This window comes from Priapulus caudatus, unplaced genomic scaffold, assembly GCF_000485595.1.
Source record: "Priapulus caudatus unplaced genomic scaffold, Priapulus_caudatus-5.0.1 Scaffold75, whole genome shotgun sequence".
In the NCBI taxonomy this organism is placed as follows: Eukaryota; Metazoa; Priapulida; class Priapulimorpha; order Priapulimorphida; family Priapulidae; genus Priapulus; species Priapulus caudatus.
Genome location: NW_014577136.1, coordinates 459,639 through 465,463, shown reverse-complemented (window position 1 = coordinate 465,463; position 5,825 = coordinate 459,639). Strand labels below are relative to the sequence as shown.

The window sequence follows — 5,825 nt, the reverse complement described above, 5'->3', positions numbered from 1 at the left end:
GTATGTATGTATGTATGTATGTATGTATGTATGTATGTATGTATGTATGTATGTATGTATGTATGTATGTATGTATGTATGTATGTATGTGTTTGAGCGTGCATGCGCACCCGCGCGCACGCGCGGGGGAATTTGTGCAACGGAATTCTAGCAATTTCGATTCGTGTAGTTTTGTACGGTTTCGCTGAGCCACAGCATATATTGTATAGAGTATATATATATATATATATATATATATATATATTATATATATATTATATATTGTTATCGAGCTCGTGCGGTGGTGAAGTTTCACAGACTATACACGGGCACGGCGTTGTATACGTGACGTCTGTACGTCTCTCTGTCCGCTCGCTACCGTGTATATGATGGATCGGGCGAAGGCGTGTGAGTGTGTGTGTGGAGTGTGCCGTATACAATTTAACGCGAGCGGTTTTATGATGCAGGGTTTTGAGGCAGTCATTAACGAGGGTCTGTGGAAAGTGTATTCTCTGCACGATAGCCGTGTGTGTGTATATTCACCGTGTTCAGAGAGAGCCAGACGTTATTAAGCGTCTGCACGCTACTCGGTTAGACCGGCTCCAGGTTTACTATGAGTCATCACGCTGTTATAATCATCAGGTTAGAGTCAGCTATGGTCAGATTAGGGTTATGGTTATGGTTAGGCTTAGGGTTAGGGTTAGGGTTAAGGTTAGACTTAGGGGGACACCTGCTGTAACGGATGTGTGAATAACTAGCGCTGGTGACACCCCTTTACACGATGATGACACTGATGATGACACTGACACGATGATGACACTGTACGGATGATGACACTGTACATAGCGATCGTCTGCTATCATGGTTGTCGTGATGGCCTATCGATTCAGCCACGCGGGAATGTCAGTCTGCGTGTTTCTCTCTCCCTCATCGCCAAACCAATTAAGTAGGTGCATCACAGTCGACGCCGCAGCCTCTTGTGTTCCCATCGCATGCACAGACGACAATGATTGTATATATCTGTCATCTGCATGCTATATCGTTTATGGAGGATGCTTTTATGTGACGGCATATTTCCACGTGAATGATTGCGGGTTGCTAGTTATGATGTCAGCATCATATCCCACGCACGCCCCTCTAGTTATTATAGGTTGCTGTGGTCTGGTCTTCATGTGGAGTATCGCGTTGATGTTACTGCCATATAAAACTGTCAAATAGCTGTCACTTATATATATATACATACTAAATGCGGTGCATCAATGCTCGAACATTTCTACGAAGCCGCGTACGTGTTCGTACTACATTTAAATATTCGACATGTACTGTATTTAAACATGTATATACAGATATCTCATTAGCATTATATGACAGCCACTATTACACTGTAATGGTAAGGAAATACGGGGTGAAAATATCTAATGGTTAAATATCGCATAGCGGGATGAACCGAATCGTTTGGATTTGCAGCAATTTAATAACCAGCTTTATAAAGTCTTCGGCAAAGATTGATTATTATGACATCCCGTGGCTATATCCGTCCTTAATCTCTGATTCATCACACACTAGACGCATATACACGTTTAGAATGGCGGCTTCATCCAGATCAAATACTTTGCGTATATTAATCGGGTTTATTGCACTTTGACCGCGGCAGCAGCAAATTAGAGCTAATATACCGCCGGCGCTTTACAATTTCACTAGTAGGGGGCTATTTTGGGGCTACGTGATTATCGGTAATGTGCCTACAAGTCATTACGCTGCCTTCAGGTTATATACAGCGTGGAATTGCCGAATATTAATCGATACAGGTAATAATTGGTTACTCACACATGCATTCGGTCGAGAGCTTTCGTGATTAAATTCATATTAAACTGTTGGGCCTAAGCGATCGCATAAACCCGTAGGTTTTCCACCAGGCGTATACGTGTTGCCATGGAAATGCTGGGAGGCAGGCATTCGGCGTCGTAATTGCGGGGCACTGCGGCGGCATTGGCGGCACGGTGGCATATAGCGGCGGGTGTTGGATATATACCGCTAGCATGGTCATCACCTATGACGCAGGTGCAGCGGCAGTTATCTATGACGAATCTGCGTCTAGAGCCACTGCAGTGATTGCGCGTGGGTGTGCGTGCGTGGCAGCGTCCGATCTTCTAACGCGGAGGATGACAGACTCGGATAGCGCGTGATAAGTCCAGTACACCGCACGTGTGTGTGTGTGTGTGTGCGTGTGTGTGCGTGTGCGTGTGTGTGCGGCGGGTAAGATCCGTGTTCGTGAAGTCGTCGTCATTCGCTACTGGCCACTGTGTTTCCACGTGATACACGGGGCGCGCGCGTAACGCCTCTCCACGCGCGCTCGTGAGATTTTTACTTCTCTGTCACGCCACCCGGGCGTCTTCTCATCGTCTCGTTCTCCATTTCGCCGCATCATCGCGTGGAAAAAGTTATCTCTCGGCTTTCGCCGGGCCCCTTTTTCGCCGCATCATCTGGTGGACGGATATCTGCTGGTTTTCGTCGGGAACTTCGCAGAGTGTGTTTAATTAATCGCCTACAAATAAACGCAAAACTCTCTGAGAAGGTAATGGCTGGTGACGATAGTGGGACGATACTCGCGCACGAAACCAGGACGTTGCTGTAGCGATAGCCATCTTGTTAGCTGGCTGGATAGCATCAAAGCTTCAAACAGCTCTGCGCTGGCCGAGTGTTGGCTTCTATGATTGGTCGTGCGTGGCCGCAAACAGCATCACATTGCCTTCAAGCACAGCGTCGCTAATTACACAGGAGAAGCCATCGTGAGAGAGAGAGAGAGAGAGAGAGAGAGAGAGAGACTAGCTGGAGGCGTCTACAACACACGACACCTGACTTTCTCCTTCCTTCCCCGTCGAGCGTTCCTCTCGTTCAGAAGACGACAAGGAAGAGGAGCGCTCCTCTCCCGGACGACGACAAGGAAGAGAAGGGTTCCCCTGTCCCAGGCGACGACAAGGAAGAGGAGGGTTCCTCTCTCCCAGACGACGACAAGGAAGAGGAGGGTTCCTCTCTCCCTGACGACGGTAAGGAAGAGGAGGGTTCCCCTCTCCCAGGCGACGACAAGGAAGAGGAGGGTTCCCCTCTCCCAGGCGACGACAAGGAAGAGGAGGGTTCCCCTCTCCCAGGCGACGATAAGGAAGAGGAGGGTTCCTCTCTCCCAGACGACGATAAGGAAGAGGAGGGTTCCTCTCTCCCGGGCGACGATAAGGAAGAGAAGGGTTCCTCTCTCCCGGGCGGCGACAAGGAAGAGGAGGGTTCCTCTCTCCCGGACGGCGACAAGGAAGAGGAGGGTTCCTCTCTCCCGGACCGCTCTCATATATGATGGTAATGAGCGAGAAGAGGAAGAAATACAGCTTCACGAGTCTATCGTTCAGCCGCAGCCGAGACGATGATGTTGCGAAGGAGAAGGAAGCCTTGGAGGACTGTGAGGGAGAGACGACTACCGATACTGCTCGGGGACGCCAGCAAGGATGGAGGGGACGCATGCAGGAGATGTCCGATAGGTTTTCGCGGGTCAAACAAAGAAACGATGGCTACTGCGCTTGCGTAGCATACCGACTTACAGAGATCACCGACAGCGAATGGCCCGCGGATCAGGGTACCGCCAAAGATGTAAGTCACACCTGGGCAGATATACTTCACTCATTGCCGCATGCAGTTACTAAACTATACGGGGGACGTTTATCTCCGCTTCTGGGAATATAAACACTGATATTCCCTTCTGGAATTATCATTCTACGGCGCATAGCACTTCGGATGCAACTACTTTACGTTGATGTCTGTGGGACACGTCTCCGTGGCCAGGAAAGCAGTTCTCTTAAGCTAGCAGCACACTTCACCATTTTCGTTGCTCGTGTGCGGGGGCCGGCAACGACCACTCACCACGGAAATTTAGTGGTGACCACGAGTTGCCGAAAATCAAACCGGTTTAATTTCTCACCACGAAAATTGCTCGTGATGGCAACTTGTGGTGAAGTGTGCTGTGACGCGGCAACGGCCACAAAAATTGCCGACCACAAAAATTGCCTGTACGAGCAACGAAAATGGTGAAGTGTGCTGCTAGCTTTAGCTGGGTGACAGCCTATCTTATCACCCGTCGTTATATAGTGGGAACGAGATGCGAAGGGATTGTGAGCGGATTGTGGTGACACGTACTATTAGAGATTATGAATGCATTGTCTAACTTCATTAGCCGCGATAGATTGTTCCCTGGTTTCCTACTCGTAATTTCTTAATCGCCCCACGCCTTCATTCCCGAAATGAAATTTAATTTTTTTTTTTATTAAAAGAAATTATGTAAAAGGGGAAAAACGTTTTAAAATCGTTAAGAATTTTTATAAGGCTTGGCTCTCGCAACCCTTCCAGTCACTCTACTGTACGCGTATCGATTCATCCACATTCAAATTAATGTGTAATTTCTATCGCGGTCATTGCGTTGAATAGCCACAGCGTAAAGCTAAGTCACACCTAATTAACCAGCACGATATATCACCTATGTGACTCCCAGTGTGTGAGCCATGAAGAGTGGAGCTATAATTCCATGCTGGTAATGACTTAGGAGTATGATCCCACCCGCGTTGCCCTCGTTATAACGACCCACAGGATTAGGATAACTTGATCTATACACTCGTTATTATACTAACGGGAAATTCCGTCAGAAGCACCAAATCGCGAGTTCTTGCTATGACAAGATCAATCGCGTTAGTGAGGTATTCGAAATATGTCTACAACAAATTCTTTCAATCAATTTTTTACTTCTGTAATTCTAACTGTGTGTATAATATGTAACTTCGGTATATTTTTTACTCAGTATATGTGTGTAACTTTAGAAAGAGAACTATTCCTTCTATTTACAACAGTACGGCTAGTAGACACATGATGCACAGTAAGTTATTTATTGGTGCTGTTCGCATGGGCGGCGCTATTTCAACATTTGCGGTGAAACGGAACTGCTCGGATCGGCCAGTCCGGTTCGGCAAAGTCGGATCCCTACGCATTCTTCCCATGAAATCGAAAATTTCGTTTTTGGCTTTATCGAAATGAATCGGAAAGTAACTAAATTTCCTATTTCTCACGCGGAATCACAGCAAGCAAATATATCTTCCAATAATAAATAGTTCTACATACTATCACTATGTAACAACTACAAATGTATATTATACAAAAGATATTGCTAATCGTAGGCAAAATAATTTGACATGGTTGTAATTTTCGCTTGTATATTCGTCAGTGTACATGCAAGTGCAGGAAATACTTGATGAACGCGTGAAAATGCGACCCAACCGCTTTAATATGTCATAATTATGACAATTGACAGATTTCAAATTAGAAAATAAACACTAAGCAAGCATAACCAAACAGAAACGAGATAACAGAAGTAATAGGAAGCGAAATGGGCGCAAAACAAGCGAACACACATCGCTATCCTGAACTGCACGAATGGCTTCTGCTATTTAGTTCAGCAAACGTGAGCAAAGACGCTTATATTAATTAATTATTTATGTATTTATTTATTAGTAAGCGTCCTGCTTAGGGAAGGGACATAACACAACGACTATATCCGTGAAACGCCAAGATGCTGCTACATCAAAAGCACGACCCGATGAACCTATGCAAGTATATGCGGAAACCTATGAACTATGACTATGCAAAAGCCCGGATGCAAAATAGATAGCGTGTTTTTAGGTAGGAATCGCCTGACTAGTGAATGAATGAATCATCACAGGGGAACGCACGGGGTGGATTTTCCTGCCACCGCATTTTCTTCACTATTATTTCATATACGATATCGTTACAGATTAAAATGATATTTGTTGTAACAA

The 5,825-nt window shown here is 45.9% G+C and overlaps 1 protein-coding gene across 1 annotated transcript in view; it reads left to right on the top strand.

The window, feature by feature from the left end:
• The first annotated feature begins 3,534 nt into the window (after nucleotides 1-3,534).
• LOC106821475 overlaps nucleotides 3,535-5,825 on the top strand; it is a 15,471-nt gene continuing 13,180 nt past the window's right edge. Inside the window, exon 1 of the mRNA XM_014826300.1 lies at nucleotides 3,535-3,615. The gene's annotated coding sequence lies outside the window, so the exon portion shown is untranslated. The remainder of the gene's footprint in view (nucleotides 3,616-5,825) is intronic.